We start from the raw sequence: 14699 nt of genomic DNA on the forward strand, positions 1-14699 counted from the left end.
TTTTTTTAATAGTTCATCCTACAACTATTTTAAAAAATCCGACAAGTAAATGTATGCTTCCTATTTAATTTATCACACCTCATGTTCTCTTTGTTCATATACTGGCCCCAAGTGGTTGCCAGGAAAAGAAGGGAGCGCCGGCAGAGTAAACAGGGAGCTAGTCTATTGTATATACCAATAGCCATACTCTGTAGGGCGTTTCATGATTCCAGCTCAAATCCCCAAATTATGCAGTAAGTTAGAAGTTCAGAGAAAAAGTCTATAAGTACAAAACTGAATTTTTAAAGCTGCTTTCTAAATGTTCACAGAAAATTGATGTTATTATTATGAGTTCAAGAACCAACTACCCTTCTGATTATGTTATTGCATTTCTCACTAAGTTTTCACTGATAAATAGAATTAATCCGTCTGCTTTAACCTTGAAAACTGCCTTTCTGTAAGTTTAGTATTAAAAGTTATTACCATTAGAAAACTTACATTTTTGCCACCTATATTCAGTCTTCACATGGTAATTGAGTAGTTCAGTCAGTGTAAAAATACCAATTGTAAACAAGTATGGCTTCATTTTCTAATATTCACAATTTTTTCAAAAATATTCTGGTATTATTGTAAAGTGTAGCCCATTGGAAATCTAACTTACAGTGTGGTTTGCATTTTAGAATTTTAATTATAATTGGTAGAAATAGACTTCAATCTTTTTTTAAGTCAGTGTGCCCCAAATTGAGGCAAAGACAGCAGAAACAATCCCAACTATTATGACATAGCCACATAGATTAGATTTTAAAACTCAACTTTGAATTATTTCAAGCACAAAGGTGTGTTTACAGAAAACTGTAACACAAAATGTCACTTTCAGGTAGTTAAGGCAAGTCTCAGTACTATCATAGACACTTCTTTCTGGGACTTTCCTTCATAATCAACCCTAAGAGCTGGTTTACATGCAACACCCAACACCCTCTCTGGTCACTTTTCCAGGCATGATGACATCCTTCAACAATCTCCTTATCAATATCATAACAATAGCTATATTTTTTCAGCAACTGTATTCATTATTTAGAGCACAATTAAAGGTGTAATTGGGAGACTTTATTAGTATGTTTTATTTTAAATAAATATTTGGGGATCCTGCTGAACAATAATTTAAATAGTAGAAAAGATCTGAAACTATGCCAGTCAAACTTATACATTTATCCTATTGTTCATTCTAACCCATTGCTTTTGCTTGTAGAGAATTCCCATTCCAAGCATAAGGATGTAGATGATGTTAAGAAATATTAATTCAATAGCTTTTGCCTGGTTTTATAGAAAATATTGGTTCTAAATGTGCAGTTTTACCCACTGCTGCCTAAATGATCGGATAAGAAAATGTTTTGACGTTTAGGAAAATAATTTAATAAGAGTGTTGGTTAAGAGGTGAGGCTTAAATAAAAAAAGTTTATCTTTGTTATTCCTATAACCCGACTAATATAAAAGTAAATATATTTTTAAAGGAGTACAAATCCAGAAGGACAAGGAAAATGAGATAATATATAACAGTAGAAGGTAAATGTCAGCAATCTTTTGTCAATGAGAAAGTAGATGATTTAGTGGAATGGAGGAAACTTAGAAAACTTAGACCATGACAGGCTGACCTCTTTTATTGGGTTTCCCTTTATTGCACTTTGCAGATATTGTGCGGTTTCTTAAAAATTGAATGTCTGTGGCAACCCCATCTTGAGAAAGTCTATTGACACCTTTTTTCCAACAGCACTTGCTCACTTCATGTCTCTGTTTCACATTTTGGTAATTATTGCAATATTTCAAACTTTTTCATTATTAATATATTTGTTGTGATCTGTGATCAGTGATCTTTGATGTTACTATCATACTTGTTTTGGGGCTCCATGAACCACACCCATATATAAGACAGCAAACCTAATAGACAAATGTGTGTGTTCTAGCTGCTCCACAAACTAGCCATTTCCCCATCTCTCTCCCTCTTCTTGAGCCTCCATATTCCCTGAGACACAATATTGAAATTAGACCACTTAATAACCCTACAATGGCCTCTAAGTGTTCAAGTGAAGGGAGGAGTCACATGCCTCTTACTTTATATCAAAAGCTAGAAATGATTAAGCTTAGCGAGGAAGACATGTCAAAAGCCAAGACAGGCTGAAAGCCAGGCCTCTTGCACCAACACTTAGCCAAGTTCTCAGTGCAAAGGAAAAGTTCTTGGAGGAAATTAAAAGTGCTCCTTCAGTGAATGCCCGAATGATAAGAAAGCAAAACAATCTTACTGCCAATATGGAGAGCTGTGGTTGTCTGGATAGAAGATCAAACCAGCCACAAAATTCCCTTAAGCCGAAGCCAAATCCAGAGCAAGGCCCCAACCTTCTTCAATTCTACAAAGGCTGAGAGAGGTGGGGACGTTACAGAAGAAAAGTTTGAAACTAGCAGACGTTGGTTCATGAGATTTGGGAAAAGAAGCCGTCTTCATGACATAAAAGTGCAAGGTGAAGTAGCAAGTGCTGGTGTAGAAGCTACAGCAAGTTATCCAGATGATTAGCTAAGATAATAAATGATGGTGGCTACACCAAACAACAGTTTATCAGTGTAGATGAGGCAGCCTTGTATTAGAAGATGTCATCTAGGACTTTCATAGCTAGAGAGAAGTCAGTGCCTGGCTTCAAAGCCTCAAAGGACAGGCTGACTCTCTTGTAAAAGGCTAAGGCAGCTGATACCTTGAAGTTGAAGCCAGTGCTCATTTACCATTCCAAAAATTCTAGAACTCTTAAGAATTATGCTAAATCTACTTGGTCTGTGCACCATCAATGGAACAACAAAACCTGGATGACAGCGCATCTGTTTACAACATGGTTTCCTGAATATTTTAAGCCCACTGTTGAGACCTACTGCTCAGGAAAAAAAAGATTCCTTTCAAAATATTTTTGCTCATTGACAATGCACCTGGTCATCCAAGAGCTCTGGTGGAGATTAATGTGTTTTCACACCTGGAAACGCAGCATCCGTTCTGCAGCCCATGCATCAAGGAGTAATTTCAACTTTCAAGTCTTGTTCTTTAAGAAATCAATTTTGTAAGGCTATAGCTGCCTTATAATGATTCCTCTGATGCATGTGAGAAAAGTAAATTGAAAACCTTCCGGAAAGGATTCACCATTCTAGACGCCATTAAGAACATTCATGATTCATGGGAAGAGGTTAACATATCAACATTAACAGGAGTTTGGAAGAAGTTAATTCCAGCCATGGATGACTTTGAAGGGTTCAAGACTTCAATAGAGGAAGTAACTGCAGTTGTGGTGAAAACAGCAAGAGAACTAGAACTAGAAGTGGAGTCTTAGGATGTGACTGAATTGCTGCAATCTCACGATAAAATCTGAATGGATGAGGAGTTGCTTTTCCTGGATGAGCCAAAAACAAAAAAACAAAAAAAACCCAGGGGGTTTCTTGGGATGGAATCTATTCCTGGTGAAGATGCTGTGAAGATTGTTAAAATGACAACCAAGGGTTTAGAATATTACATAAACTTAGTTGACAGAGAAGCAGCAGGGCTTAAGAGGATTGACTCCAATTTTGAAAGAAGTTCTACTATAGGGAAAATGCTATCAAACAGCACTACATGCTACAGAAAAATTATTTGTGAAAAGAAGAGTCAACCAATGCAGCACACTTTATTGCTATGTTATATTTAGAAACTGCCACGGCCACCCCAGCCTTCGGCAGCCAGCACCCTGATCGGTCAGCAGCCATGAACATCGAGGCAAGACCCTCCACCAGCTAAAAGATTATGACTCACTGAAGGCTCACATGATGGTCAGCATTTTTCAGCAATAAAGTATTTTTACATTAAGGTGTGTGCATTGGTTTTTTAGACATAATGCTATTGCACAATTAATAGACTACAGTATAGTATAAACATAACTTTTATATGCACTGGGAAACCAAAAAATTCATGTCACTCAATTTATTGCAGTGGTCTGGAACTGAACTTGCAATATCTCCAAGGTATGCCTATATAAGGAAACCATTAAGTCCTGAAGAGGTCTGGATCGGCTCTTAGAAGCACAGTTTCCTTAGAAGACAAGGTTGCAGTCTTAATGTACTTTATAAAAAAGTAGACGACAGGCAGTGTGATATGGTATGTGTGCTGCTTAGCTTAGGCTGTAACCCAGGTACTAACCAAGAATGTCCAAGCTAGGGTTGGTCAGTTAAAACACAAATCAATAATGTACAACTGAGTTGTGATCAGATGGCATTTTAAGGAAGGCCCTACTCTAGCTGTAGCTAATGTATTTGTTTCTGTTATCCATATCTTAATTAGCATCCAAAGCTGGCTGGTTAATATTACTAAATGTTGGTAAAATATGTTGCCTCATTTGATGAATACTGGATATGAATTCTCATCAGTAAAATTTAAATTATTCAAAATAGGGTCACTGTATAAAATATTCTAGAGACTCTCCCATGCTTGTGTAACCATGTATGAGAAGCCAGCTAGGTCTATTCCCTTTACCTCGAAAGATGAACTGGGCTGAATTCCTAAGTGGAATTGTGGTCCTGTATCAGGCTGTGAACTCTGGGGTGTTCTTTTGCAGAATTCCAACTATATGGCTTATAGAATCCTGCCCTGGAATTTTAGCATTTGACAAATCTACCACTTGAGAAAGTGGTAATAAAAACATCTAAAGGAACCAAGAGCTTGGGATTTCCTTGATTCAACAGGAAAGATCATATGAACTGTTTCTTTTGTGTGTGTAGATAGGGGCAACCCTTGGTTTGAGAATTACCTTTTTTATAACCTGGTAGCAAGGTTAGAGTGGCACCTGGTAGTGAGTGGAGCAGCTAGTGTCATTCACCTCAAAATTTTTTAGTGGGCATCTATTATCTACCAAAAAGGACGTAAGAATTGTGCATAACCTAATTGTATTAGGTCAGTTTACAATGGTAGTTATTAAGGATGGAGACAGAAACAAAAGGATCAGCAGAATTGTGCCTAGGAGTAGACAGAGCCCAGATTCCCTCCTTCACAACTGAAATAGCCTCCTTCCCTATTTACAAAAGAGAAAGTTTTACTCTGGAGAAACTGAACCAAAGAGTCTCTAGATTTGGGGCAAGGAGGAGTGTAGTGTAAGGCCTGTCCTTAGAAACTGAGTAAGTGAATGTCTTCATGCTGAAAGGAGAGATCCACCATGTCTTCCTAGGATTTTACAGTGCTTAGATACCCAGTGCTGGGCCCTGGAGGCCACAGACTGGCTTATAACCCAAGGGTTTCTTTGCATATACCTCCTGTCCCAAGAGAAAAAACCTCCAGACTTTGATATTTGGGGTCTCCTGGTCAGGTTCTTATCCCAGTAACACTAATGTAAAGCCCAACAGGAGTCTATAAGCCAACAGAGCTTACTCTCCATTTCTTAGAGCCTCATTCTCAGAAATTACTGGACAAACATCTCCAGACAAGTTATAAAAATAAAATTTTCCAACATGAGTGAGCAGACCAACACAAACAGATAAAAATGAGACTCAGAAGAAACAGAGAAACTCAGAAAAAATGCAGGGGGGGTACATAGAAGATATTTTCAAAAATATAACTTTTGGATAAGAGAAAATTTTACAACTGTAAAATAAGAACAGGATTCTTTTTTAAAAAGTAATGATCAGAGTGTAACAAATAACTATTAGTATTAAAATGGTGATGCATTTTAAACATCAAAAAATATTGAGAAATCATCTAGAAAGTAGAATAAGGGACAAGAAATATTAAAAATATACATATTTTAAGGACCCAGGTTCAACATGTAGCTAATAGAAGTTCTTGGAAATAGATCAAGAAACAGAGAAAATGTAAGGAAAATATTAAAAAGAAATAATAAAATAAAATTTCTCAGAACTGAATGGCTGGGTTGAGACACTGTCCTGCAAAACAATGGTGAAAAAGTACACCGTTTTTCAAGGGACATCATCATGAAATTTCAAAAGTATATAGATGAAAAGATCTTAAATGCTTCCAGAGAGTTAAAAGAAATAGGGGTCCAGGGTGTAATGCATGTGGTGTCAGGAATCAGAAAGGTATGGGACTTCATAGATAAACATCGGAGATTAGGAGACAGTGGTATAATGATTTTTAAAATCTGAAGGAAAACTATTTCTAACTTCAGAGTGTTATGCCCTGACACAATTCAATCACAGATGAGGGTAGAAAAATATTTCTAACATGCAAGTAATCAAAAATGTAGTTTTCAAAACCTGCTTCTCAGGAAGCTAAAGGATAATGTGCTCCAACAAAACCAAGGGATCAAACCAGGAAAGAAGAAAGCATGGGGTCCAAAAGAGGGGGTGGAACATTCAACACAGGAGAAACAGCAAGGGAATGTACTAAAAGCAAAGGGCATGCTACTGAAGACGAGTGCCTGATGCCCAGTGTTGTAGCAGGCTGCAGAGCTATCAGTTAAGACAGGCCTAAGATGAAAGTAACCTTCACTGTGCCCAGTGCATAGTGATGATATGATCGGCCAGGATGCAAATGACCAACCAAGGCTTCCAGAAAGGCACAATTCCTGTGACGCAGACATCTCAGGTGGGATCAAGATGGATCCTCACAGAGGCATCATAGTGGTCGCTTCGTTTAAGCACTAGGTATAATGGTCTCAGTCATTTGGATGTTTGAGGGGCATATATTTTAAAACATTGAATATCAAGTTATGCAATCTATGCTAGAAATCTTGTGACTAGGTAAGGGTAGAGAAATAGAAAAAAGGTAATTCCCTGGTGGTCCAGTGGTTAGGGCTCTGCGCTTCCACTGCAGGGGGCACAGGTTCAATCCCTAGTCTGGAAACTAAGATCCCACATGCCATGCAGCCAAAAAATAAATAAATGAATATATGAATAAATAAATAAATAAATAAATAAATATGCTGTCTCATTTAACATCACAAATAACCTTCTGAAATAGGTACCATAAAAAAAAAGAAATAGAAGAAACAGACTTAACATTATTCTGAAAATATTAAATCCAAATTAGGTTAATTCCAGTACATTCCAGGTACATAATTGCCTTTTTTTGTTGAACTTCAGCTTAAAAAGTCCATAAGCCACATGTAAGTCCTACTGAGTCTGAAGAAAAAAATATAGGTAACAGTAACTTCCTTTCAGTTTCTAATATACTAAAGGCTGGTTATTGTGTTTAAAATACAATAAAGAAAAATATTCTTCTGTGTTTTTTTTTTACAAGTTTAAACAACTTTACTATATATTACGTCATTGGCTCCATTTTCTGGGGTTTTAGATGTGAAAAAATATCTGAGTAAAATAGAATAATTTCTAAAATGTATTACAGTTGAAATAATTGAGTAAGTATGATAATGTAATTTTCAGGAAATGATTCACTGTCAATTTATCTAAACTTGGGTCTTCCTGATATTTCTATCCTCTTTTAAATAATTTTTGCTTATGAATAACTGTTTCAAACTAACGTATAAGGAAGATCTATTTTATACCACTTAATTTAATTTTAATTTCAACTTTATTTCCATTTTTTTACTTTTTTAAAAAATAATTCGTTGTTAGCAGTTTGGGGGGAAATATCAGGTGAGAGATTCATATAAGCTATTGGCCAAAATGAAGCTTTTGGGTTACCTTTGAATACAGCCATCCTTTCTTTCTCTGCATTCTTTTCCTTTTTCTTTTCACCCTCATAACTCGCAAATTGGGAATTTACTATAATAGGTATTGATGTTTATACAGCATCTTCCATCCTTATAAGAGTATGAGGATATATATTCTCTTTATAGAGATGGATTGAATTCATCTTTTTTAATTATAAAGCAAAGGCTGTTCCAAAACCATAGGCTCTTTGCAGACTTCTTACAATAACCCTTATTATTCATGGAATCACAAGTCTCAAAACCCAGGAGAACTCACATTGACCTTGTTATTACCTCTAGAAGGAAACAGTGGTCTTTTGCAATGAGATATACCCCCCCAAAAGAAGGCATCATAAAACAAAGACAAATACACAGTTTGCCTAACAGATTAGAAAAAACTAAAATGGGCTTCGATACCCTGGTTTAGCCTGAGTGTGCAAAAGAAAGGAAGATTCTAATGTACTGTGGGTAGGAGGATAAGTTGGTCTCAAGAGAGTTTGGCAACATGTATAAGACCCAATATATATGCATAAACTTTATATTATACTGCTGTTTATAAAAGCAAAAAAATGGAAACAAAATGTTTATTTAGACAGTTATAAGTAAACTGTAGTACATTCAAACAGTGGAATAATATGTTAAAATTAAAAGGTAGATCTATATTCACTCTTGTGAAAGGACATCCATAATATACTAATAAATAAAGAAGTCAAGGGATATAGTATTTTATTCTGAAAGTACATACACCAAAATCTTAGCATTGGTACACTGGGTATAGATATTTCATATAATTTTAGTTGTATCTAATTTTTAAAAATTTATGTCTAAAATTATCATTTTTCATTTAAATAATTTAACAAAGAAAAATTATATGCTATAAAAATGAAAAAAAACTTGAAATTTCTCGAAGTCCTGATAATTGTGATACTTTTCGTGAAGCCATGATAACTTTATGCAAAATAATAGGCTTTCTAAAAATTGCTCAAGATTTTACAACGGTTTTTGTAAATAATGCTGATGTATTTATCAGTGAGTGAAGGCAAAAATCACGCTGATTTGATCCCATCCTTTGTTATTGAAAAGCTTACAAGTGTGGTGATTAAACACAGAGCACAGAGAGAATTCCCTGTATTATATTGTTCATCCCACTTCTTAGAGATAACAAGCCTCTAGTTCCCATCATTTAGAATGTACTGAATTTATTGCTTTATTTTACTAACTGACTTCTTTATATTTATGGGTATGGACATGAACAGGTTTATAATAAGTTTAAATCGAGCTCTTTAAAATCTGTACCCTATTTAAATATCTGCAGTATCATGGTATTTAAATGACTTTGATTGTATAAATACAATCAAAGTATTTTACTGTATAAATACCAAAAATAAAAATGGATTATAGCTACCCTTGGATATTTGAAGAACTGCCAGAAATTAAAGGAAGCCAGCTTTCTCTGTACTGTTTTGAGACTAGAGACTTTTGGTCTTTTGTTTGTTTGTTATAGATTAAGTTGAGAACATAATGAAACCTATGGACCCTCTTCCCAGAAAAGTGTTCTTATGCACATCTAAAAATTATTTTTATATACAATTTCAAGTGTTCACAGAGTCCCCTGAAGTACATGTTTTTAATGGATAGATTAGAATTAGTGGGTGAAACTAAAAGAGAAGCCGAATTCATTTCTTTGTTAGTTTCTAACAAAGTCAAAATTTTCCAACAATGTGCATTGCTTCATTAAGTACTCAGTGAGCATGACTAAGTATATTTTGGAAGCAGACTGAGTGAAATGGTATAGAAGGAATTCCAACCTCCAAATTGAAGTTTGGCAAGATGACCTCAGAGAGCAGTTTAATTCTAGTATTTTATTATGGGATTTAAATAAGGATAGTGTATTTAATCCAATAGATAGGCTTTAAGAACATGACAGGCCTTAACATATGTCTTCCTGAACTGCTCTCTGTCACTCTCTATTTTCTCATCACCAGGGCAGTACAAGTGTTTGGTGTTCTCTCTCTTGGTCCTTCTTAGGACTTCCGTTTCAAAATGGTGGCCTGACCCCAGGCATATATCTCTTTTCATCCCTGCATCTTAAATTGATAGTATAGAAAATAAAGAGGTATAAATTTTACAACAATGAAGAAAATGATGAAGATGCTATTAACTGACAAATAACTCATGCATTTTAGAAGAAGACAAAAGGAAAAAGGATGAGAAGTGGCAGAACACTATAGACTAGGATGAGTGGGAAGAACTCCTCAGGCAACAAGGTCAAGAAGAGATTTAACCTGCTCCAGGAGACACTTGAGTGACTTTGACTCAGGGACCCTGAGGTTAGCAGAGAGCAGAAGTCTCCCACCACCACAGGCAGTACCCCTGCTACCAGGCCTCTTAGCAATGGACGAAAGCAAAGGGTTATTCTCTCTAAAAGAAAAAGTGGCATCATTTATCTCTGGATCATCAGCACAGCTCTCTGAATGAAAAACTATAGAGTAAAGCTCCCGGTATTCAGAGGTTTTCTCATTTAATGGTTATTCCTATCCACTCCTGTAATTTGAAGTCTGCTGAACTTTACACACACACACACACACACACACACACACACACACACACACAGCTTCCTATTTTTTCCTTGTTAAATATGAGCATAAAACCAGTCTTCAACACAGACTGGAGGATATCTGCATCATGATAGAGGAAAACCAATAGAAACATATAATTTGTATATCATGATGAAGAGAATTTGTTGAAAAGCAAATTGCTTTTCAGAGAGACTAAATAAGATATAGTATCCTTAAAACATTATAAGAATGGTATGCTATGAGAAAAATCCATGCACAAGAAATAGCTTCTAGAAATTAAAAAAAATTGGAAGATTAATTAATTGAAAGATGAAAGAATATTTTTAAAAATCTAGAATGTACAGAAAGATAGAACATATGAGACAAGAGATAAAATGCAAAAGGTCTTAGTTAGAATATATAACATCTGACTAAAATACGATCTCCCAAAAGAATGAAAAGGTAAAAATTTTGAAGTGCAAGATAAGTTTAACAATTATTTTTAAATTAAAAACCAATGTTCATAGCTAAAGTTCCCAGCGCTCAGGAATTATGCTAGACAATGAGAAGTACCTTAATAGGGTTTCTTACAAAGTACACAAATGCAGTTGCGATCAACTCTATCCTAGAGTTTTTAGAATAACAAATATGAAGAGTTCTAGGTCTAATATGGCTGAGAATTCAGTATTAGAGAAAGTAAAAGTGAGTAGAAGGAGGGAGCGGCACATGCAAGGTTCTGGTGTGGACAAATGAAAACCTCCTGTTGCCCTATGGGGATCATTAAAATATGTAATAAGCACCAGCTCATCAGAACATATACAGCAATCAACCAGGATAGATACCAGCTCTACACAACCTGTATGACTTACCTGGCTGAATGTCACTCCTGCTGGTACAGACAGCAAATGGCAAGTTCCTTGGCCTAATTATTTCCAATTTCAGGTGTCTGGTGTCCAAACCACAGTTTTAAAAAGGAGCAAATATGATCTGGGAAAAATGAAAAGAATGAACACTAGATTTTAAAAAAGAACAAAACAACAGATGAGGTAGCTTTGCTTTTTAAGGCATATGGTCTTATAAAGTGAGAAGACAAAATTTTTTTTTTTCCTAAAGAAAGAACATAAATACCTACATGGTAATCTCTTTCACTGGGCTAGAAATAGCCACCCTTTCTCCTCCAGAATCTATCCTTTATCTATTTATGTGTATGTGTATATGTATATACAAAGCTTTTATATATGTACATATATAGGCATCTATTCTATATATAGGTGTGTGTGTATATACACCTGTAAGTCCTCAATTTTATATTTTATTTATTTTTTAAAATTTTATTTATTTTTTGGTTGTGTTGGGTCTTAGTTTCTGTGCACGGGCTTTCTCTGGTTCCTGGGAGCGGCAGCGGGGCTCTTCTTCATTGCGGTGCGCGGGCTTCTCATTGCAGTGGCTTCTCTTGTTGCAGAGCACTGGCTCTAGGCATGCGGGCTTCAGTAGTTGCATCACGTGGGCTCAGTAGTTGTGGCACACGGGCTTAGTTGCTCCGTGGCATGTGGGATCTTCCCGGACAAGGGCTCGAACCCGCGTCCCCTGCATTAGCAGGTGGTTTCTTAACCACTGCGCCACTAGGGAAGTCCAGTCCTCAATTTTAAGCTCAAGAAAAGGCTTTGTATGTTTTTACTCCTGGACAGATAAATTATTGACTTTATTTTAAGGCAATGATGCCTGATTTACCTTTCAGTGGAGGTTTTGATGATAGGGACTCAGGGTTTCTTGGACACCAGAGGGAGCAAGAGAAGAGGTAAGGCTTAGAAGAGGTGTTGGAAAAAGCGATTTATTAAAGGTCCACCATGGTTCATGTACTATACTCTACCCTGGAGATTCAGAGATGAATTACTGAGCTGATAAACAAGAGCCATGAGAGTGGTAAATTTAGGGTAATAGAACAAATGGAAAAAATTAATCTATTCTTAGAAACAAGACTCAGCCCTGCCAGCATCTTCAAATCTGATTACTGTAGGCTAAAAGAGCAAGAATCTTATTTATTTCATGTTCACCTGAGAGCTGGAAAAAATAGGTTATGCTCAATTGACTTTGAATTAATTAAATGATAAATTATGAAGTTTATGTTTCAACTAAGTTTAAAGGGTAGTAAATTTACAATAGGCAACTTGGCTTTCATATTTTAAGTCACAAATGTTTTTTTCTTCAAAAATGAGTGTTTTTTAAAAATTAAAAATCTCTGCTGCTTGCCTCTGCTTCAGTTGGTAGAATCTCAGTCATAGTGAATACAATTCATTCCACTTCAGGAAATTTCATTTTCAAAAAATGACCTATTAGAAGTTTCTGGTTAAATAAGTGATAAATTGAGTTATGTATCAAAAGTAACCATAAATTTCACATTCCTTATAAAACACATTCATTTAATTTAACTTAATGATCCTATTGATTTATCCATAAAGGAAATTTGAGGCACAGTCAGGGTGAGTTCTTACATTTTAAATTATAGTTATTATTAAATCAGGCTTTTGGTTGAATTTTGTGAAAATACCAATTATTTGCGAAGAAATGACTGATCCTTCAGGTAGTGTTCCCCAATGTCCTCATTACTATCTTCTGCACAAACCACTAGAGGGCAAGACAGTCTAACATATTAGAGCAGATCTAATTTCATCCAACAGAGGGCAGTCATACATACACCAGGCAAAGAAATCAGTATATTACATTATGTTTCAGCTATTACAATCTGCCATTACCTTTTGGGATTATAAGAGGGAGGAGAAGAGAGAAAGAAAGGAAGAAGCAAAGAACACAACCCTCTCAATAAACAATTCATTGGCCGACTTCTCTGAAATTGTTAAGCATATGAGTTTAATAAACAATATGCTTTTTTCTGGATTTAAATAGTTTAAATTTGAAGTGGAAAAAAAAACACCAGTTAGAAGATAAATCTTAACAAGTGAAATGAGAAAACACGTGAAAGCTGTTTCCAATCAAAGGGACCAAGTGTTAGCAGCTTTATTTTTATGTACAAACACAATGTCTAGTTACCTTCAAAGGCTAAGGAGTGAATTAGCAGCATAAATAATTTTTCATTAAACAAAAACTAGATAAAAACTATAAGTGAAGTGAGAGACAGGATTAGCCATTTCTCACAGAACATCTTGAAGAAGCCTGGGTTAATGGGAAAAGTCAAGAATCAGGAAGCCTGGGTTTTATCCCTGACTCCTATCCATTGGCTGTATGACAATTGGTAGGTTGGCCAATCCACATAGACTTCAGTTGCCTCATATGCAAAATTATGGAAGTTGTAACATAAATGACTTCCAAATCTGGATGGTCATCAGAAACCTTGCTTTGCTAGTCTCTAGACCTACTAAATTAGAATTGAATCTCCAGAAATGAAGCCAAACAACATACACATATATATATATGTACACCATAAATACAAATATATATATACATTATAAGTGTATATATATTATATACACACACACACATATATGTGTGTGTGTGTATGTGCAATTCTAGGTAATTCTGATGATCTGTCATTATTGTAAACATTGGGCTAAATGAAGGCTAAGTTTCCTTTTTCACTTTAAAATTCATGACTTTATGCTTATTTGTACATCACTAAGTTGGTATTTTAAGATATAAGATATTTTTCTGGCCCAACACTAAAAAAAAATAAGCTCCATCACATTAAAAAATTTGAACTCAGAAGAAATCAATTTGGAAACCGTTTCCAAGAGGCCCACTGATACCTTGGTATTTTTTCACTTTTCCTCAGAACTTTCACTTTTTAACTGAATATTTGTCATTAGTACTTTTGATATTATGTGGCTGCACTTGATTATGTGCATAATGATGTTAATTTATTGTTGGTGGTGTCGACTTAAAATAATGCACAACCTGAGAATTGTGAGTCAAGTTTTATTTGGGGCAGAATGAGGACTATAGCCTGGGAGACAGCATTTCAGATAGCTCTGAGAAACTGCTCCAAAGAGGTAGGGGGGATGGTCTGTATATATGTGATTTTGGTGAAGGGGGAGCACATACAATCAAGCACAAATTTTTTGCAGAAAGCACAAAAATTTCTGCAAAATTTTTTGCAGAAACCTTGCAGAAGGTTTCTTCTAGTCATGAGGACCAGTCGTCCCCGTGAAGGATTTTAGTGCTTTTCTAGATATGAGGGAAGAATTGGGCTCATAAAATCGGCTTCTGAAAATAAAACTATCTAACTATCTGAAGACCTGTTCTGCCAGTTTTCTCAGAGCACAGAGTGCCTCATTTCTGCTCTCCACTCTGAACTCCTTTCAGGGGGTGTTGAAAATCAGCGGCTGCAGCAGCTCATGATGTAATCCTTGTAGAGGCAGATGGCAAGTGCCGACGGCAGGTGCCAATTTGTAGACAGTGGTGGTGTTGTTATATCTTGAATCTGTAATGGCTAATTGCCACCGGAATGATCTTAGTGTATATGTTCTGACTCTGGGGAATGTGGAGG

At 35.7% G+C, this 14699-nt stretch overlaps 1 long non-coding RNA gene across 1 annotated transcript in view; it reads right to left on the minus strand.

The window, feature by feature from the left end:
* LOC132597912 (uncharacterized) overlaps nucleotides 1-14699 on the minus strand; it is a 451325-nt gene that overhangs the window by 200145 nt on the left and 236481 nt on the right. Inside the window, exon 5 of the long non-coding RNA XR_011377757.1 lies at nucleotides 11068-11185. This is a non-coding gene — a long non-coding RNA (uncharacterized lncRNA). The remainder of the gene's footprint in view (nucleotides 1-11067; nucleotides 11186-14699) is intronic.

This window comes from Globicephala melas, chromosome 10, assembly GCF_963455315.2.
Source record: "Globicephala melas chromosome 10, mGloMel1.2, whole genome shotgun sequence".
NCBI classification, from domain to species: Eukaryota; Metazoa; Chordata; class Mammalia; order Artiodactyla; family Delphinidae; genus Globicephala; species Globicephala melas.